The sequence below is a fragment of the Carcharhinus amblyrhynchos genome, chromosome 13 (genome assembly GCF_965287045.1).
Source record: "Carcharhinus amblyrhynchos chromosome 13, sCarAmb.v2.hapA, whole genome shotgun sequence".
Taxonomy (NCBI): Eukaryota; Metazoa; Chordata; class Chondrichthyes; order Carcharhiniformes; family Carcharhinidae; genus Carcharhinus; species Carcharhinus amblyrhynchos.
In genome coordinates, this window is record NC_137336.1 from 6904943 (window position 1) to 6927973 (window position 23031).

At 41.5% G+C, this 23031-nt stretch overlaps 2 pseudogenes; both read right to left on the reverse strand.

The window, feature by feature from the left end:
* Window positions 1–11866: 11866 nt before the first annotated feature.
* On the reverse strand, window positions 11867–14260 carry LOC145351426 (protocadherin alpha-C2 pseudogene; annotated as a pseudogene).
* Window positions 14261–19061: 4801 nt separating this feature from the next.
* On the reverse strand, window positions 19062–21434 carry LOC145351636 (protocadherin-10 pseudogene; annotated as a pseudogene).
* Window positions 21435–23031: the final 1597 nt, after the last annotated feature.

Genomic DNA, 23031 nt, shown 5'->3' on the forward strand with positions numbered 1-23031 from the left:
TTTTTTGAACATGGCCGCACAGTAGAAACACAGTCACCGTCTGTCTCTTCGATTCTCTTCTGTGCTTTCCGGGCAGAGGAGTGGGTCGATCCCTCCCAGCGCCTCATCTTCTTATTGGTCGACAGCGACACGAAGAGTCTCAACCAATAACTGCAGCACCAGTTCTCAAAGCTGGCCTTTTCCAAAAGCGGCAAGTGTCAAATTTTTGAGTGCACAATCAAAAAACTCTGCATAAAATGCATTAAAGTTAGTAGATATTTTTTCAGAGTTAATTTGCAATACATATGTGCGACTGTAGTCCGAAGCTTGCTTGCAATCATACCTTCCACGTCACCAAAGGTCGCCATTTTTTTCCTATGCATGCATACATCGCCGCACACCCGCCCCCCCCCCCCCCCTCCCCCCGCAATATTATTTCAAAATATTTTGTAAAGGGCATTCAATGGGCGTTCCCTCGAGTGATAATAAAAGGCCTATCATAAACAATGAAGTGGATGGGTTGAAAGAGGCAGTAACTTCTTGATTCACTAATTCCGAAAGGAACGGAAAGTGCTGATGATGACTACCTCACAATATCGGTAATTAATATTTTTACTATATTTCAGTGACCGAGGTTTGGGCCTTTGGTATACAGGACATAATTTTGATAATGAATGCAATTGACTTCAGGAGAGCATCACAGGTAAATCTGCAGACATGTGGCAGACGAAATACAATGCAGAGAAGTTTTGACTTCATTTTGATTTGATTTGATTTGATTTATTATTGTGGCATGCACTAGTGTCAAGTGAAAGTAATATTTCTTGCGCGCATCACAGACAAAACATACAGCTCACAGAGAAGGAAAGGAGAGGGTGCAGAATGAAATAGTTGAAGCCAAATCATTGAATTAATTCAAGAAGGGGTTAGATATTGTTTTGGGGCGAATGTGATCAAATGTTATGGCGAGAAAGCAGGATTAGGCGATTGAGATGGGCGATCATGCATGAGCGTGATAAATAGCGGAGCAGATTCGAAGGGCCAAATAGCCTCTCCCTGCTCCTATTTTCCATATTTCTATATCATAGCTAGGATGTAGAGAAAGATCAACTTATGAAAAGGTAAGTCCATTCAACAGTCTCATGAGAGCCAGAAAGAAGTTGTTCTTGAGTTGTTTGGCACACGACCTCAGACTTTTGCATTTGTTTTCCCGAAGGATGAAGTTGGAAGTGAGTTTGCCCGGCGGCGCTGTGTCCTTGATTATGCTGACTGCTTTTCGGAGACAGCGTAAAGTGTAGAAAGAGTCAGTGAATGGAGGGCTCGTTTGCGTGATGGATCGGGCTTCGTTCATGACCTCTTCTAGTTTCTTGAGATCTTGGACAAAGCAGCAGTCATACCACGCAGTGATGCATACAGAATGAATGTCTTCTGTGCTGCATCTGTAAAAGTTGGCGAGAGTCGCCGCAGACTTGCCGAATTTACTTAGCCTCCTGAGAAAGTAAAGACTTTGGTGGGTTGCTTAGCTATAGCGGCGGCGTGGAGGGATCAAGACAGATTGTTAGTGACCCAGACACATAGAAACTTGAAAGTCTCGACGATTTCCACTTCACTCCCGTTGATGTAGATAGCAGCACGTCCTCCACTACGCCTGTCTCTCCTTGAAGGAAACATTTTTGTTGGCGCACCAATTCACCAGATTCTCTACCTCTTTCCTGTACTCCGTATCATCATTGTTTGAGGTCCGACCTGTGGTCGTTTCATCAGTATAACTTGAAATTTGAGTTGTAGGGGAATTTGGCCACATAGTGATAGGTGTATTATGTGTATAGTAAGAGGCTGAGGACACAGCCTTGCAGGGCACGGATGTTGAAGATAATGGAGGTGGCGTTGTTCCCTATCCTTTCTGATTGTAATCTGTTGGTTAGGAAGTCTAGGATCCGGTCAGGGAGGGAGAAGCCGAGCCCAAGGCCACAGAGGTTTGTCGAAACATTGGTGTGGACGGTTAAAATGTAGTCAATAAATTGGAATCTGACATAAGTGCCTTTGTTATCCGAATATTCCAGTGTTGAGTGTAGGGCCAGGGATTGGTACCTGCTGTGGGGCTGTTGTGGTGATCGGTGAGCTGTAGTTGATCCAGGCAATCTGGGAGGCTGGATTGATTTCTTGCATGACTCACCTTTCGAGGTACTTCATACTAAGGAATGTCAGAGCCATCCGACGATAACTATTAAGGCATGCTGCCCGTTTTTTTTTTTGGTATGAGGATCATGCTCGTTTGCTTGAAGTAGGTAGGGACCTCAGATCATTGTAAGAAGGGGTTAAAATGACTGCGAATGTGTCCGCCAGCTGGTCCTTGACAGTAGAAGAACAAAATATGGCAAAGTCATCTTGGAAAACACCTACATGATGTTTCTGATACTGAGTTAAAAATCCTGAAAGAAAATCTTGAATAACACATCTATCATTTGGGACGCAGCTCTGACAATTTTGGCGTAGTTATGTAACGTCAGTGGAAGGAAATTTTCTTGGCACATTGGTTTGATGAATAAGTTGAGGCATTATAAGTTAAATTAAACGATCCTGAAAGAGCTGCAGCATCAGAAATGAAGCATAAATATAGGACAGATTGAAAAAGACTGTTAACAAGTACATGGAATACTAGACTTTATCAATAGAAATATAATTTGCGCGCAGCAAAATTATGCTCATCATTTTCAAAGAGTCAGAGCCTAATTTTTCTAAGCATACTATAAGACCGAGGTCAAGGTTTCAATTAAGTTGTGCATTTTTGTTCCATTAGCAATTCAGATTTTTTTTATCCAAACAATAGTAGCTTAGCATTGCAATTTCTTTAAATGTGAGGCGATGTGCATCTGTAACACGTGAATAAATTTGTTCATATGCGGAATGTAGATTCGCAATATTCCTTTCCAGATCTGGAAAAACGGCGCAGAAGTGAATAAGCTCTCTTGTTCCAACTGCGTCTTTTATATTTCCAAAACCCAAAGTCTGGGACTGGGTGCCTCCTGTCTTCACAAGGTGACGAGAGATAAACTGAACGACAGAAGCGAAGAAAAATAACTTTTTTTTCAGGTTACAAAACAACATAATTTTGCCTCCAAATTGATAATGGGTGTTTAATTATTTTTATATATCGATGTTAATGAAAATGTGAAGGTTTTGTGAATACCTTGGCCATATTTATGTAACCATGAATAAGGGGGGAGGGGAATCCAGGTGGTCTTAGTAATAAAAACATTCTTCACAAAGTCACTTAAAAAATCACTTTCTCATGCACCTGTGTGACATGATAAATTGCTGCTAGAAAATGTAAAGAATTGAAAAATATGATTAAAACATAGCACAAACTTATAAGAATGAAGTCGATTTGATGACGTTTTCTATCCACCCTTAAGATTCGGGTTATTTTCACACCATACTACTAGGTTTGCACCCGACAATTGAAAATATCCCTATGTTGCAGACGGAGCGGTTGGTGGGGGAGCGGGGATTAAACGTCAAGGTTTTTGATTTTGGATTCTCCCTTCGATTTTCCCAACCCTTTAGTTTGGAATGATCATATCTTGTATTTATAAACCAGCAGCAGAGTCGATTTAAGATAAAATAGGAGAGTTTGGTTCTTTTGCACATGCAAAAAACTTGAGAAGGGGTTAAGTAACGTCTACCTCTTTTGGACTCAAGCAACAAAGAGGGGATAACGAATGGAAAGGGGCACAGGTCAAGACCATAATAATTTTTCAGCTTCCAGTATCCGCAGTATTTTGCTTTTACAACTACATGTAAGTTCGCACCCAAGTCACTCATTATCCCGACTTGGAAACAACTTATTCGTAGTCACTGGGAAAAATCCTGAAACTCCCTAATAGCACCATGGCTGTATGTACACCAAAGGAACTGCAGCTGTTCAGAAAGGCAACTCATCACCATTTTCTCAAAGTCAATTAAGTATGAACACTAAATGCTGTCCTCGGCAGCGACGTGCACATCACGTAAAAGAATTTAATAAGCACTTAGAGGAAGCACTGGGGATGGTAAGGCACAAAATGTTGGACAGCTGGAATTAAACTTCCTCAGCCAGAGTTGCAAGTTAGCATCATTACTCACTGAGCTAGACAAGTCCAAAGTTACATGCTGCTCGACCTGGTCTGGGGTAGAGACTGCGGGAAATATAAGAACAGAAATATATTTGACAAATTATGGCATCAAGAGACACCAGCAAAACTGGAGTCAATGTAAATCAAAAGGAAATACTTGGTTGGAGTCATACCTAGCGCAAAGGCAGATGTTTGTGTTTGTTGGAAATCAATCAGATGAGCCCAAAGTCATCACTGCAGAGTTCCCGAGGGTACTGTCAAGCGCTAACAATCTTCAGTTGCTTCATCAATCACCTTCTTTCCATCTTAATGTCAGTGTAGGAACGTTCCCTGATGATTGTACAATGTTCGGAGTCATTCGTGATTCCTCAGATACTGAAGCAATTCATGTTTGTCAACTATCTATAGTGTATAGGTCAGGGACGTAACGGTATCCTCTCCAGTTGCCTGGAAGATTGCAACTCAAACAACATTCAGGAGATCAACATCATCCAGGACAAAGCAGCCCATTTTATTCGTACGACATTCAGTACATTCAACATTGTCTCCCTCCATCAGTAACCCACGGTGACAGCAGTTTGTACCATCTACAAGACGCACTGCAAGATCTCAGCAATGCTCCTTCGCCAATGCCTTCCACGTTTTTTGCCCCGAGTACCTAGAAAAACAAGGCAGCAGATACATGTGAACGCCCTGGCCCAAATGCTCCCTTCCAAGATACGCAGTATCCTGACATGGAGCTATATTGCCGTTTCCTCAATGTTGCTAAGTCAGAAACCTGGAGAACCTCCACTACCTCCCGCTGTACTCGTCCCTCACCCTCCAGCTCACAGCAAAGTGGGTAGATGGACTGCAGAATTTCAAGGAGATTGATCAGCTTCACTAATCTTACCAGCACAAAATCCAATAAAACCTTTGATATTTTTAAAACTAAATGTAAAATATTATTAACAACAAGAATAGAAAACTTAAGTACAAAATATTATAATTACTCAGTTAAAATTCATCTTACAAAATATCCCCGCCCCGCCCCCCCCCAAAAAAAAAGATCCACTGCTTGGCCGACCACAAGTATATGCCGTTTGAGCAATATTCCCTTATAGAAATTTAGTTATAAAAATCCAATCATATTAGCCCAAGAAAAAGCTGCAGTAGATGCAATACGACATATTGCTTGACCTCTCAAACTCAGCTCGGCTGTTCCACAGAAATCTAAGTCTTCAAAACAAAAATATTTTCTACAGCCTCAGGGCCTTTCTGATTTGAACCTTTTCACAGCCCAAAGTTGTTTTTAGCAGGTTTTCCTCACCAAGTTCAACAACTAAGCTCTCAAAACTTTGACGTAAATATCCTTTTTTCATTTCATTTATGATTCCATTGTCCTCAGCATTTCGTTGAATTTAAATTCTCCAAAATATAAACGTATTTCATCGTTTTCTATCGCCACACTTTTGGGTCAAATAAAAATAAACAAACTTTCCTTGTTTATTGTCGAAAACTTTGCAAGCAACAAAAGACTTTACTTCCCTTAAGGTATCTCCGAATAGAAATTTCTAAGCCTAGCCGAGTTACTTACGCACCACTTGACCAGGAAAGTCTCATTACTAAAGCATGCATCTTGCAGCTTTATTCCATTTCTCTCAACTCGGTCAGGTGATAGGTGTCCACTAATCTTTCCAAGATTAATAAAATAATTTTCACACACACACACACATTTAGCCTTTTTTATAGCAAAATACGATATTCCCACCCAAAATATGTTTTTTTTAATTAACATGAATTTTCACACTATTGCTCTCTGATGTTATATTCAGTTAAACGTTCAATTGATGTTAAAGGCATTCCCTTTCAACTTGCCTCATGATTTCAAATCATTGCTCCCCTATTTGGACTAAAGTTATAATGAGGTTAGAAGGGAGCTTAATAACCCTGTGAGAACCCAACCTGAGCATCAGCCAACAAGTTATTGCTCATAAGCGTTGCTTGCTAGCACTGTTGGTGACAGATTCCAGCAACCTGCTGAAGATCGAGGGTAGATTGATGGGGTGGGTAGTTGGCTATGGTTTATATATCCTACTTTTTTGATGGAGAGGGGTTACAAGAGCAACTTTCCGCTTTTCTGGGCAAATGTCGGTGTTGCAGTTGCCCTGGAATAAATTGGCTATGGGCGTGACGAGATATGGGCTAGAAAAATCTTCAGAACAATTGCTGGAATTTTTCCAAGACCCATAGCATTTTCAGTATCCATTACCTTCCATCGTTTCTTCAAAGTACGTGAGTTGATCGAATTGACCGAAGACTAGCAATTATAGTGCTGAGGACATCAGTAGGACGTCGAGTTGAATTATTCACTCCCTCTTCAGGCTGAAGATATTTGCAAATGCTTCAACGTTGTCATTTGCGCTGTAGTAGTAGTGGACCTATCAACAACAAATGTGGGAAAGAAACAACCTGTGATTTGAAGTGTCGCGAGCAGTAAGAAGATGAGTGTCTTCCTTTTTTAATATGGCGTCCGCTCGCTCTCCGTTTGGCCGCGCTCGATCACCCTCCCGTGTAGGTACCGACTCCCTAAAGGAACACAGTGGCCAAGATTTCGGAGCGGGCCAAGGAGACCACGAGGAACAGCAACCGCAGCAACATCGCCTGTACGGCCCATCTTACCAACCCTCACCAACCACCCCCCACCCCCACCCCTATACCTCCCCGCCCCACTCACCCACCGACCTCTGTCCGGGAAGCTCGGTCTGCGCGAGAACGCAATGAGGACGCGAATCTCTGTATCATCACAATCATCCCGAACACCTCCTCAGCGATAAAATATTCAAACCTGCCCTGGCCGAGTGGGGAGTGATTGTGTCTTACTGTGTGTGAGTGAGTGTGTGTGTGTGACTGTTACTGTTTGAAAGTGTGTGTGCGTGAGAGACTCTCTGTGAGTGAGTGTGCTTATCTGTGTGTGTCTGTGTGTGTCTGCGTGTGTATGAGTGTGAGTTGGTGAGTCCAATAGAACATGTCTATGTAATATTGAGTGAGCATGCCTGAGTGAATGCGTCAGGGAGACTTTGTGAGTCAGTCTGTGCGAGTGTAAGTTTGTGAGTGAGTGCATGAGTATGTAAGTACGACAGCCGATGTGAGTGAGCGTTTTAATCCAGATGTTTGAAAGTGCCTACCAGTGTCTGTATGTGTATGCCACAGAGCCTGTGGGGTTGAGTGGGTATGTGCATGAGCGCGCAAGGAGTGTGAATCTGTGACTGAGTGTGTGAGCATGAGTGCGTGAGAGCCTATGTGAGTGACCGTGTTAGTCTCTGCGTGTGAAAATCTGTGCGTGTGAGTGGACATGAGTGTGTGACCCTGAGAGAATGAGTGAGTCTGTATGAGAATGTGAGTCTGTCGGAGCGAGTCTGTGTGAGCGTAAATCTGTGAGCATGTGTATGAGCGTTTGTGTGAGAGAGTCTATGAGAGTGTGTGTATGTGTGTGTTTGAATGTTTGACAGTGAGCATGTCTTTAAGAACATAAGAACATAAGAAATAGGAGCAGGAGTAGGCCATCTAGCCCTTCGAGCCTGCCCCGCCATTCCATAAGATCATGGCTGATCTGAAGTGGCTCAGTTCCGCTTTCCCGCTTTCTCCCCATAACCCTTAATTCCCTTGCCTACCAAAAACCTATCTACCCGTGTCTTAAATATATTTAGCGAGGTAGCCTCCACCACATCAACGGGCAGAGAATTCCAGAGATTCACCACCTTTCGAGTGAAGAAGTTCCTCCTTAACTCCGTTCTAAACTGCGCCCCCCCCCCCCCCCCCACCCCTTATCTTGAGGCTGTGCCCTCTAGTCCTGAGTACCTGCCCAAAATTCTTTCCACAATTCAGGCAGGAGTAGAGAAAAACCTTGAAGAAAGGCAATCAGTTTGGAACCCCAGTTCCGTGCGATCTTTACCGAAGGTAGCTCAAAGTGTATGCCACCAAAGCCGAACTGAATATCAATGTTAGTTAACGCCAAGTCCTTAGCTCCGCCAGAATCTCCATCAGTTTTCTGGTGAAGAAGCCGCCGGGCCTAATTTGTCCCTTCAGGGTAATTCTTAAGCTAAAAATCACGAAAGGTACATTAGTTAGCTCTGCTGTTGTGACTCTTTAAGTGACGATTCTTTAATGCCTCTTTAAGAAAATTCAATTTGCCAGCTTTGACATTGATTTTGTTTTGGTTTGAAATTCACATTTTAATGATGAACCAGACTTTATCATTCTGAAGTATGCTTGTCGGCCCGTTGAGTGAGAAAACAAAGAAATGTTGTCACTCAAGGTTGGGAAACCTACTTTACCACGTTTCAAGGGACCTGTGCACATTCTGTTTTTGAGGATTGTTCTGGTCTACTCGACATATCTCTCTGCGTTTATCTCTCGCTGACGCTTGCGAACCTTCTGCCATCTTGAACGTCTAACATATAAAGAAGAAAATATTTTGGAAAATACTGAGAATCATCCATCAGTGGATAGGATTGAAAGGTACTGATGCATCCTCAGAAAATAGTGATACTAACCCTACTCAGGTATCACAATCCAAATTCAACCAACCTATTTTGGAAACGTGGTATTTTTAGACAATGCGTGATCTCTAAATAAAATCTTTAATTTGGTCATGAAAGAATGGAATTGTCAGCTTCAATCGTATAATCTAATATTTGTACCTTTTGTGATTTCATTCACGTGTACTAAACCCATATTTAAACATTATAAATGATTGCCACTTGAATATTCAACACGTTTCGAAAACATATGAGTAAATTGTAGGAACCCATCTCTATTGCTTTCACTGGAATGTAACAGCAGGAAAACGTGAAAATTCCGCTCTGGGAATTCTACCACAGTTGAACTATTCATATCTGGAACACGTTAAAAGCAAAATCATCTACAGTATATTCTGTTTCACTGCACATTTTTTTTAGAAAATCTGCAACATTTTCAGACCGACGTATAAACTGACAAGTGTCAACGTTCTCATTGCATACGCTGATAAAACATTTTCTTAAATCAGCTTGAAACCTGAAACAAAGGCTTCAGTTTCATCGAAGTTGCCCTTTGCAGTCACAAGTGAATGCGCTTCAGACTCTGAAATTATGCCTCATGATATTAGTCAATCTTTTATACGCATGCGTTAAAACACAATCACAAACAGCGGAGGAATTATCGAGGAAATATTGATATGCACTTCTTCAAAAGGAAAAAAAAAGTACCAGAAAGAAGATAGTTTTCGTTCTTATGCTACTACTGTAGCGGTGACACAACATCAAGTATATCATTATCGACATGTGCGGTTACAAGAACAGCAATGCGGAATACAGTCTAACTGGCGTGTAATTACCAGTGCGAGAATTTAGCTATTTGAAGAAAATCTGAAATTGACTGATTAACAGATAGCTCGATGCTTTAGATATGGGAGAGGTCCCAGAGCATTTGGATGGTTGCAAATATTACACTTGTATTGTAAAAGGAGAGTAGGCTCTCTCTAACAACTACAGGACAAGCAATGTATTGGGACAACTATGGGCACAATTCCCAGAGGTGATACTAATACCCAATTAGAAAAGCATAATGAAGGCTTCCAGGACAGATTTGTTGAAGGCGAAAAATGTCTAAATAAACTGGATGAGTTTTATGATGGAATTGGCATACACATTAGAGTACAATTAAATCCTATTACATTGATGAATCTAATGGAACAGCTGGATATTTGCGCATTGATGTTTGATAAGTTAGTACAGAACAAATTTATTCGACAAATAGAACATGGGATTGATATGTTTGTGGTAAGTTTGGCATGTATCCGACTAAATCATAGGAGGAATAGGGTAATGGTGAGTTACTTTGTTTATTTGACAGGAGTTAGCAATACAGTCTAAGTTTAAGTTTATTTAAGTTTAAGTTTATTTATTAGTGTCACAAGTATGCTTACATTAATACTGCAACAAAGTTACTGCGAAAAACCCCTAGTCGCCAGACTCCAGCGCCTGTTGGGTACACTGAGGGAGAATTTAGCATGGTCAATGCACGTAACCAGCACATCTTTTGGACTGTGGGAGGAAACTAGAGCAACCAAGACAATCCACACAGACACGGGGAGAATGTGCAGACTCCACACAGATAGTACCCAAGCTGGGAATCAAACTTGGATCCCTTGTGCTGTGAGGCAGCAATGCTAATAACTGTGCCACCGTGCCTTTCCCATCAATCAGTACCCCCGGGAATAATATTAGGACCCTATTTTAATTGTTACATATTAATAATCAAGACTATGCTTCAAGAGCAAAGTGTCTTGCTGCAATTGCAGAGAACGCTGGTAGGACATGAACTGCGTTATTGTGCACACTTGTGGTCTTCTTACCTAAGAAATGATACATTTACCATTAGGGAAGAGTAAAAGGTTTCACCAGATTCATCGTGGGATGGCTACGTGGTCCTCTGAAGACAGATTCCCCGGTGTTTGGAAGAATGATAGGGGATCACGTTGAGACATGTAAAATTCTCACAAAGCTCGAAAACACTGATGCAGGAAAAACATTTCCACTAGCTAGGGGATCTGCAACCAGAGCACACAGTTTAGAATGAGGGATGGCTATTTTGTTCTCAGAGGAGGAGGAGTTTCTTCACTTAATGGGTGGTAAAACTTTGGAGTTCCTTAGGAAAGGTAGTTGCTCGGGCTCAATTTAGTATGCTCAAGACTGAAATCGTGGGAATTTCTAACCAGTAAAGAGATCAAGGAACCTGACAATAGTCTGAGAAAGTTTTGAGATGGCAGGTCAGTAATGATCAATTTGAATGGCGGAGCAGACGCAAGGGGCATACACTTTGTCCTATTTCCTATGTGTCTATAACGATTACCATGTCCAATGTTTCAAATTGCAAAACAGGAAGGCGTAATAAATAATGAGGAGTATACTTAAAAGACTCCCGAAGAACACAGGTAGCACGAGTGAAATTGGCATAAACATTACAAATACAATTAAATCCTATTACATTTGAAAATGCATGCTTCGAGAGAAACAAGATAGAGCATCAAAATATTACACACCATGCCCTTTGAGGTGCAACACGAACAGGGGAAACCAATGTGCACATGCATAAGTTCTTGAAGACAGTAGGGTGGTTAAGAAAGCTAGTGGAATTTTGGATTTGTGAAAGAAATACAAAAAATGAAAGGCAAGGTAAATCTACCCATCGCTAGTTAATTTTAAGCTGAAGTATTCAGTAAAATTCTGAGCAGCAGACTTTGAAAAAGATATTTAAAATTTTAACAGACCGCAGCAAAAATTTACCAGCATGATACCAGAAACGAAGGGCATCAAACATATGGAGAGATTGGAAACCTAGTTTTGTCCTCCTTAGAGTTATTAACATTAAGGCGAATTCGTGCGGAAGAATTCAAAGTTACGAGGATTATTGCTGAGATTAATACGGAGCAACCGCGTCTTCTGATAACTCAGTCGGTAATTGGATGTCATAGATTTAAAGTAATTGCCAAAATAACCAGAAGAAAATAAAGGAAAAGTTTTCACAGAGAAGTTTGCTAAAATCTGGAGCACAGGACCTTGAAAGAATCTTCCATAGTAAGTTTCAAAAAAATGATTGGGCATGTAGTAAAAATTGTGGGCGGACATAGAAGATTTTGGAATGGAAATTAATTATATTACACTTTTAGGCACACAGGAAAATGACTTTCTTCTGAACTGTATAATTCTTCAATTACATAAACCATTCTCAGCTGAGACATTCCTCTGAAATCATATCCCCGGATTGGAGTCCGGAGTAACTCGGTCCGTGAAAGGCAAAGTAGGATGACAAGGCTTCAGAAACAGAAATTCACTTTTGGATGATTCAGGAGATAAACAGACGGCGTAACGGTAACGTTCAGCTTGATCTGGCCCTGTATAATTTAACTGTTCGTTTACAGCTGATCTCCGAATGAAGGTATTATCCGCATTCCTCTGGCTGTAACAGCAAATTGTAAAGCAACTGTCTTCTACGATATTTCTGTCTTGTTTACATTTTAGGACGACCAGAAAAATAATGATTACAAGGAAGAAGAAGGATGTTGATCCCAAAATGATGATTAAATAACGGTTTATATCCGAAAAATATCCCTCAGTTCGAGGCTGGTAACTTAGTTCCGAAAGTTTTTTAGTAGCATTAGGCATGATTGAAAAGAAAATTGCGACCGTACTGGAGAGGCTTGGCTGTCCATTATCCTTGATGCAGATGACGATTCTCTCTGTGGTGAGGTCTTGATTTCTCAAACTGCGAGTTGCTGTGATGTCTCCAGAGTGAAGACCCACAGTAAACAGGTCTGCATCAGTTGCTTCCAACAAATGATAAGAAAGCCGTGCATTCTGACCAGAATCTGCATCCGTAGCGATTATCTTAGTAACCACGTATCCTGTATGTACTGTTTGGGATGGAATCTCCACTGATGCCGAACTGTTCCACGTCAAAGGGGAAACTATGACCGGAGCATTGTCATTTTGATCCAAAATAATGACATTCACCATAGTCGCGCTGCTCAGTGGGGGAGATCCATTATCCTGAGCACGAACATTGATCTGAAAATGTTTCAATTGCTCATAGTCAAAGGAACGCTGTGCGTAAATGTTGCCATTTCTCGAGTTAATGCTGACGTAAGCAGACGCAGACATTTCTTGCATCGGATTCGACAAAATAGAATATGACACCTCCCCATTAGAATTTAAATCAGGGTCTAAAGCAGTAACAGCAAAAATGGAAGAACCAGGTGTGTTATTCTCCATGAGATATAGATCATATGAAGATTGCGTAAACCTCGGGGCGTTGTCATTTACATCAGATACTGAAACTAAGACAGTTCTATTTGTTGAAAGAGGGGGAATCCCTCCGTCCCAAGCTGAAATAGAGATGTTGTACATCGGAAAGTTTTCGCGATTCAATAAAGTTTTGGTAACCAATTTGTAATTGTTTTTCAAAGATTTTTGAAGTTTAAAAGGAAGCTGCGCTGGAACCTGGCACTGAACCTCTCCATATTCGCCAGAATCTAAATCTGTTACTCTGATCAGAGCTATCACAGTGCCCGGGGGAGCATCTTCCTGCACTGTACTGGACACCAAGGTCACTTCAAGGTCCGGGGCGTTGTCATTCGTGTCTATTAGTCCGACTATGACTTTGGCATGTCCTGCCATGCCGGCCAGACCGTTATCCACAGCTTCCACATCAAGTTCATAAACGCTCGATTCTTCAAAATCCAATACACCTTGAACTTTGATCTCTCCAGTTACTGGGTCCACTGTGAACAGTTCCCGAATCTTTTCGGACACATGGTTTGTAAAGGAATAGGTCAACTCAGCATTCATGCCTTCATCTAAATCAACCGCATTAATTTTTGTTACCAAGGTACCTTTGGCGACGTTCTCGTTAACACTCACCCTGTATATTTCTTGATCAAATGCGGGCGCGTTATCATTGACGTCCAGCACAGTAATCATTATCCGAGTTTCACCAGATCTCGCAGGAATCCCGCCGTCAATGGCTGTCAGTACCAACTGAAAGATCGCCTGTTTCTCACGGTCTAAAGGTTTTTTTAAAAGCAACTCAGCACTGCTACTCCCGTCACTTCTTGTCTGCACTTTAAGACCAAAATGTTCATTTGGACTAATGTGGTAATTACTGACTGTGTTTGTGCCCACGTCCGGATCGTGCGCGCTCTCGAGGGGGAAGCGCGCTCCTGGCGAAATTAATTCATTAATCTGCAGGGAAAATTCGCTCTTTGGGAATCTGGGTGAATTATCATTTACATCTTGTATCTCCACTGCAATTGGATGTATTTCTAACGGATTATCAAGGGCTATTTGCAAATTAAGAGAACAAGTCGAGCTTTGCCTGCATATCTGTTCCCTATCGATTCTATCATGAACAAGTAAATTTCCATTTTCCAGATTTACCTCCATGTAGCGCTGCGTTTCATCAGAGACAAGCCGAAAATTGCGAGTGGATAATTCCCAAATATTTAATGATAAATCCTCAGCGACATTCCCGACAATTGCCCCATGTTCCAATTCCTCAGGTATCGAATAGTGAATTTGTCCAGACACCAGGTCCAACACACAAAGCAGCAAGATGAAATACGCCCTGCACATCAGTGTATACGCCATTGTCCGGGGTTAGATTCTGTCATCAAATTTCAAAATATTTTCCGATCGTAAGGATTAACTGGCCTCCAAACCTGATACAATCGCTCAGGTACATACGTTTATCCATATACAAACACGGGATCTAGAAATGCAAAGTCTCGACCCCAGCTGCTTTGCTGAACATGGCCGCACAGCATAAACGCAGAAACAGACTGTCTCTTCGCTTCTGTTCTGTGCTTCCGCAGAGAGGGAGGGGGTAGATCCCTCGTAGCGTCTCAGCTGCTTATTGGTAGACAGCGACACGAAGAGCCGCAACCAATAATTGCAGCAACTGTTCTTAAAGCTAGACTGTTTCGCCCTCGATTGCAATGTAACGAACAGAAAAAATTGCAGTGCGCAACCAAAAATGCCCAAAAGAGTTCCATCAAATAATTCAAAGATAAAATGAGCGATCGTCGCGTATACTCTACAGTTCAATTAGATACGCACTGGAAGTGTCTTAATGTACAACACTAGTGGTAGGAGAAGGAAAATTCTAAATGGAAGAGAAATGGAAAATGCGATGAGGCTGTATTTGCCTTTCTTTTCAGTCAGTACCATGACGGAAGAAATTATCTTCTTCAGTGTAATTGCAGGATGGTAGGAAACTAGTATGAAAATTATAGACAGACTGTTCCACTGTCAGAGATGTGCCGGCTAATGAGACCAGTGGCTGACAAGGCGGGAAAACAAATGGTTGCTGTATGTCCAGCAGCGCTATGAAGCATGTTAGTGAGGTGAAAGTGTTACTGCATTCGGTGTGTAATATAATCTTGAGCACGCTGTATTCCTACTTTGACTTAGGGACTAACAAAACGGAATTTAAGTTTCAAAGATAAATATTATCGAAGTAAAGTCATTGAAGTAAAGGAGCAGCACATGGCATAGTGTTTGGCACTGCTGTCTCACAGCCCCTGGGACCCAGGTTCGATTCCCGACTTGGGTCACTATCTACGTGCAGTTTGCACGTTCTCCCTGTGTCTGCGTCAGTGTTCTCCGGGTGCTCTGGTTTCTTCCCACAGTCCAAAGATGTGCTGGTTATGTGCATTCGCCATGCTAAATTCTTCCTCAGTGTTCCTGAACAGGCGCCGAAGTGTGACAACAAGGGGAATTTCACAGTAACTTCATTGCAGTGTTGACGTACGCCTACTTGTGACTACGAAGAAGTGAGTTTTAAGTAAATAAAAGCAAGTAATTGCGGATATATTGTTCATGCATTGGACACAGGCGTCGCTGTTTGGTGTGTTTTTATTGCCTATGGCTTATTGCCTTTGAGAAGATGCTAGTGAGTTGCCTCTTTGATACGCTACATTCCATGTGCTGTAAATTGCCAAACAATACTGTTCGTTATGGAATTCCAGCAATTTGACCCAGCTACTGCAAAGCAACGGCCATATATTCCCAAGTCAGGGTGGTGAATGACTTAGGGGGGAACTTGCAGGTGACGGTATTCCTACGTGTTTGCTGCCCTTGTCCTTCTAGATGGAAATGCTCATAGAAGTGTAAGGGGTTGTCTAAGGTCTTTAGTGAACTTGATGAATTTCTGCAGTGCAGCTTGGGAGTAGTACACACTGCTGCTACCAAGTGTCGCTGTTGGGGGAGGGGACGGTTGTGGAAGTGGAGCCAATCAAGCAGGCTGTTCTGTCCTGTATGTTGTCAAGCGTTTTGAGTGTTGTTCGAGATGCAAACATCCAGGTAAGTGGTGAGTAATCTATCACACTCCTGATTTGTGGCTTGTGGATTGTGGACATGAATTGGGGAACCAGGGGTTGAGTAACTCGTTGCAGTATTCCAGCCTCTGACCTGCTCTTGCAGCCACCAAGTTTACGTGTTGAGTCCAGTTGACTTCTGGTCAACGGTAACCTCAAAGAAGTCGACAGAAGGACACTCAATGATGGTAACACCATTAACTGTCAAGGGGCGGTGGTTTGATTGCCTTTTATTGGTGAAGGTCATTGCCTGGCATTTGTGTGATGTGAATGTTACTTGCTATTTGTCAGCCCAGGTTTGGATGTTGGAATCTGAAATTTTCAGCAGGCCTGACAGACGCTATGGAGAGAAAACAGGGCTAACGTGTCGAGTCTGGGTGATTACTTCTCGCTCGAAAAGGCTATCAGACCTTCTGAGATTGTCTTGCATTTTCTGCTTTTGCTATCATTAAAGTAAATTTTGCCATTGAGAGATAATGTGGAACTTGAGTTCGCAAGACGGCAAGCTGCTTACATTTAAGTCCATAACTGTTTGACTTTAATGGAAATCATAATAGGGGCTGATGGAAAATATGTCACCAACTCACTCCCAACCATTGCACTTACGCACAACGTCAAGATTTACCTTACACTGCCTTCTGTTCACCATATCCCCAGCACTAGATAGTCAATATATTTTCCCAAAGATAGGGGACTTTAAAACTAGAGGGTATAGATTTAAGGTGAGAGGGAAGAGTTAGAAAGGTGTCCAGAGGGGCAATGTTTCACACAGAGGATGGTGAATGCCTGGAACAAGCTGCCAGAGGTAGTAGTAGAGGTGGTACAATTTTGTCTTTTAAATAGCATTTAGACAGTTACATGGGTAAGATGGGCATAGAGGGATATGGGCCAGATGCGGGCAATTGGGATTAGCTTAAGGGTTCAAGAAGAAAGCGGCATGGACAAGTTGGGCCAAAGAGCTTGTTTCCGTTCTGTAAACCTGTATGAATCTACATGCATTCAAAATTTCTACTTTTTTGTTATAAACGGATGTTAGAGATAGCATGCCTGGGTGTTTCAAGACTCTGTTCTTTTTGACTTATTGTGTTTGTTTTCTGTGTTAAAGTGTGATAACAGGGGAAAGTGTTAAGAGGTTTTTTTTACATTCGGCAAATACTGTTTCTTTAAACCAAACGCTAATTCTAATTGACAATAAAATTGTAGCACCATTGGAAATTCCGGCTTCCATACTGGTAGAACGCGAACTGGGTGGACATTACTCTTTTTTTCCAGGAATTCCTACCTTTTTCCTTATTAATAACCGCTACTACGTTTTAAAAAGTCAATCAGGCAGGTGTTTGGTATTTAAAAATTGCAGCACTGGAACAAACGTCACTGCACTTTGCGAGGACAAGGCATTTGATTAAGTGTACTTAGTATGTGATAGGAGATGGCAGCAACATTTTGTATGAACTAAAATTTACGCATTGTGGAGGACCGGACGGGCGCCGATCAGGAACAATTTGCAATAGCAGGATCTGGAATTGATGAAGATATCACTTTCACTGGAAGATGGGCTGGGATAAGAAAGGAGGCAGTTATGTTTTTGAAGGCTTAAGCAGTGATTGCAAGGATAAAGTAATTTGCTACAGGGCTGTGAGTCAAATGATTGAGAACACTCCTGTTCTGACTAAAACAATGGCTGAGATAATTTCAAGCATCTAGCACTTATGATGGGCGCTGGAGACAATGATTTCTGTCTGCTCAACGCCGAAGGGAAATACATCTTAGACTTGGAAATTTGATCACCATTCAAACAACATTGCGATAATAATAAAAAAAGATCCTTGGATATCTCCAAAAAGAAAATCATGCGCCGAGAAGGGGAATCGTGATTAGAGATGGGCTTTGATAAAATTGTGAAATTTGAAACCAGGCAAAACCGACCCAATGAACTGAACGAAGAGGAAGGATGCTGTGATCCATCGAACCGAGGGCTGCAGAGAGGGAGAGGTGAACAAAGGCAAATGTTTCACAAGAGAAATCTTGGAAAGTATGGAAGCCGGAATTTCCAGTGATACCGCTGTTTTATTGTCAATTAGGAAAGGCCGTGCGTTTGGCTGGAATAAACAGGTTTTTTGCCGAATTTAGAACGCTCTTAACACTTTACCGTGTTGTCACATTTACAACACAGAAAGCTGTTTTCTAATAAAAATGGTTAGTTATATCATGTGGAGGAAAACAATAAATATGTAATTCTACAGCATAAATTTTGCAAGGAAGAGGGTTTGATTATTTTCCTCTAACATACTTGGAGGAAAGGGCAGAATTTCATAATTTCGAAAGCAGGCTGAATTATGCGTAAGAATATTCAGGATGCATTGCATAACCACAAGATTGTGCAGTCACATAAAATTACAGTTAGAGTCTGTGACATGTCAGGCATTTCGCAGCACATAGAGTATTTATTTGTGAGAGTATGGTGGGTATTGTGAGAGTATTGTGAATCCCGATATCCAAATATCAAAACAGTTTAATTCAACCCAATCAACCAGAGGTGCTGTGTAAAATGAGAATTAAATGTGGGAAATAGTTTTACCCAGGCAAAATTGGTCGAGACACTGTTTTTTTTTTTGCATGGCATTTAATATTTCGTAATTCTTTGTCAAACATTCGCACTACACATAATGGGAAAACATTTTTTGACATGCTGTTTAAAAGAAAGCTTTCAAAGTTGCATTCAGCTTTGAAAGACTGAAGTCTGCAAATATGCTTTCTGCTACTATTTTGTCTACTGTTATGTGAATGCAAACATAGACAGCAGGCGAGAGAGGAATCACAAAGAGGCATACCAATATACAATTCATGTAAATCCTATAGTATAAAGTGCACTGTTCATGGCTTTCAAAAAAGTAACATTTCGCACCATGGGTATATGGGCAGATACGACCAGCAAGAAGCAGTTTCGCGTATCATGCATTCTAGTAACTACTCAAGTACATAATTAAATAGACAAAACTTACTCCCTGATGGAACACAAAAATTAACTTTTCATCAAAGTGAATTATCTGTCAGCATGAAAGTTCTTGTCTAAATTATGTCATCCCGTTAGTGTTATGGATATTCACTTCATTGAAAGGCAAAGTTGGATGACAGGGTTTTAAAAAGAGAAAATCTCTCTTGGATGATTCTGGAGATAAACATACCGTATAACCAAATCTTTCAGCCTGACCAGGTCCACTATAAGTTAAAGACACATTTCCTGGAGGGCTCGGATTAAAGGACAGCTTAGAATTCCTCCGACAACAGCAGCAAACTCTGGTGCTGTGATCTTCAGCAACATTGCTTTCTTGTTTAAACTTCAGGGTGATCAGAAAAGTTATGATGACAAGAAACAGAAATGAAGTTGATCCTAAAATGATGATCAAATAACGATTCAAATCCGAAAAATATTTGGCTTTGTAGGTTAATTTGGAAGTTTCCTCTGTAACATTGGACAAGATTGTAAAGGAGATTGTGGCCGTACAGGAGAGAGTGGGTTGCCCATTATCTTTTACCAAAAGCACCAGCCTTTCTATGATGATGTCATTATCTGCAAAATGCCGAGTTGCTCTGATTTCACCAGACAGGAGATCCACATTAAACAAGCTGGGATCAGGGGCCGCCAACAATTGGTATGAAAGCCGTGCATTCTGTCCAGAATCAGCATCAGTGGCGATTACCTTGCTGACAAGGTATCCTGGATATACAGACTGCGGCCTAACATCCACTGATGCTGAGCCGTTCCACAGTAAAGGTGAAAGAATAATTGGAGCATTGTCATTTTGGTCCAGGATAATAACATTCACCGTAGCAGTGCTGCTCAGTGGAGGAGATCCATCATCCTGGGCTTGAACTTTGAACTGGAATTGCTTCAGTTGTTCATAGTCAAAGGAGCGAAGTGAGTAAATGTTACCATTTTTGGTATTAATTGTGACGTGACCAGGTCCTTGTTCCATCCGATTCTCCAAAATAGAATACGCCACCTGACCATTATGGTCCATATCAGAATCTAAAGCTGTAACTGCAAATATGGAAGCACCGGGAGTGTTGTTTTCCATCAGATATACATTGTATAACGATTGCGTGAAATTCGGTGCGTTATCATTTTTATCAGAAACAGAGACCGTGATAGTTTTCTGTGTTGACAGAGGGGGCGATCCTCTGTCCCATGCTGAAATAGTGATGTTGTACCCTGGCACTGTTTCACGATCGAGGATATCATTTGTAACCAATTTATAAGTGTTCCGTAAAGACTTCTGTAATTTAAATGGAACATTCCCAGAAATCTGGCAATAAATCTGCCCATTTTCTCCTGAATCTCGATCAGTCACCTTAATTATAGCAATCACAGTTCCAACTTGGGCATCTTCAGCGATTGCATTGGATACTGATGCGAACTCTACCTGGGGTGCGTTATCATTCATATCAATTAGTTCAACCATAACTTTGGCATGGCCTACAAGTGGAACATTATCCACTGCCTGTACATCCAGTTCATAAGCACTTGATTCCTCGAAATCCATTACACCTTGAATCGAAATCTCTCCTGTTACCGGATCCAATTTGAATATTTCACGTATCTTTCGGGGAACGTGTCTGGTGAAAGAATATGATACCTCAGCATTTGTCCCCTCATCTGAATCGGCAGCGTTGATTCTTAGGAGGAATGTACCTAGAGCAGCGTTTTCAATCACATCAGTCCGATATATTTCATGATCGAATACAGGTGCGTTATCGTTGCTGTCCAGCACAACAATGACAATCCGAGCTGTGCCAGATCTCTGAGGTATTCCGCCGTCGACGGCGGTCAATACTAGTTCATAGCTGGACTGTTGTTCACGGTCCAAGGGGTTCTCTAATACCAGTTCCGCACTTTTACCCCCATCGCTCCTGCTTCTCACTTCGAGGCCGAAGAGTTCGTTTGGACTGATCTGATAAGTATTGATTCCATTTGTGCCCGCGTCCGGATCATACGCGCTCTCGACAGGAAAGCGCGTGCCAGGTGCAATTAGTTCACTGATCTCCAATGAAAATTCTTCCTTTTCAAAACTAGGTGAATTGTCATTTATATCTAATATTTCCACCACAGCGCTGTGCATTTCCAAAGGATTGTTCAGCGCTATTTCTAGAGAAAGAGAACAGCTGGAACTTTGTCTGCAAATCTCCTCTCTGTCGATTCTTTGATTAATATATAAAATCCCATTCTCTAAATTTACCTCAATATATTCCTTCCTGATATCAGAGAGAAGCCGAATCTTGCGAGCGGGTAACTCCCAGACCTGCATCTTCAAATCCTCAGCGATATTCCCAACAAAGGCCCCACGCTCCAGTTCCTCGGGAATCGAGTAGCGAATTTGTCCCGAAACCAGGTCCAACACACAAAGAAAGAAAATAAAAGGCGTTCCTCCCCTGCTCGTAATCGCCATTGTTCTGGGCTGGATTTTCTTTTCAAAATACCCAAATCTACTCCAACCGTTTAAATGAACTCCATGAGTGTCTCACATAGAATTTGATAACCGATATTAAGCCGAGATATTGAAATATTAAACCTGACGCTTGTTACTGAACATGGCCGCAAAGCGTAATGCGCACACAGCGAGCATCTCTGTCTTTCTCTTCTTCTGGTCTGTTCTGACCACGGGGGAGGGGGTAGATCTCTTGCGACGTAACAGCTCCTAATTGGTACACAGCGACACGGTAAGTCTCAGTCAATACTTGCAGCAAAAGGTCCTTCAAGCATGTCTGTCTCCGTATGAATTCTGAAACTGCCAACGATATTTAAAGTAATGCTTGTAAAGTAAAATTGTAGACCCGAATGGCAGAGTGCCGCCTCACAATGACCATCAACATTTTATGCGATCGAATATTGACGTTCACCCTATTCGCGGGGCAGGATCGAAGGGCTAGATGGCCTACTCCTGCTCGTATTTCTTATGTTCTTGTGTTCTTATGTTCTGTTCATGTATAGCTTGTCTTGATCAGCAAAGATGCATACCAGATGGATTTCTTGTATAATAATCTTTATATCATGGCTTGTTAGATGAAATTTGGAAGGATCATATAAAAGACGACTAACAGCGCTGCTGCCAAAAACATAAGGCTGCTGCTTCTGACATTTGTCATCAATTATGTAGTGCTGCATCAATTAATGGGGCTAGCATTTAGTGGGGTAGCGATTCAGTGAGTCCATTGGCGACCACTCCAGTATCAAAACGCATCATAAACAGCAAAATGCCAATCTAGAAAGTTCTCCCAAATTGCTAGATGCAACTAGAACAATGTTGCAATGATCTGCTCGTCGTTTTGCTAATCCTCTTCGATTAAATACATTTTTCTCAGGGACAAACGGAATGTGGAGGAAGTAAATGTGAAAATCTTAATGCTCATAAATTCGGGCAGAGGAATACAAAATTAAAAATTGTCTTTTCCTGCTTAGTCGTTTTTGTTTGTCCGTTTGATTAAAAGTTCATCAGCACCTCTCTGTCTCTTTATAGCAACGACTCTGAACGAGAAGTACCTTTTAAAAACCATCAAACCGAGTTCAAACTTGGAATCTGACTTGTCCAGTGGTCACGTCAGCTGGAAATATCACAACAGACAGGTGGCCAAATTGTCTCACCACATTTTTCGGCACCAGATCCAGCAATGCCTATTTTCCCACTGATATAAGAACGTAATGAACATGGTAGTCCTCCATAGCACATTTTCGAAAATGCTCCCTTGTAGAAATGTCGGGAAAATGAGGATTTAATGAGTGGGAGGAACTGAAGGAAATCAATATTAGCATGGAAATGGTGTTGGGAAATTGAAGGTATTGAAGGCTGATAAATCCCCAGGGACGGGCAATCTATATTCGAAGAGTTCTTAAGGATTGGCCATAGGAATAGTGGATGCATTGGTGGTCATCTTCCCAGAGACTATAGATTCTGGAAGAATTCTTATGGATTAGAGTGTAAATAATGTAATCCTATTATTTAAACGAGGAGTTTAAGAGCAAGCAGCAAATTATAGACCCGTCAGACA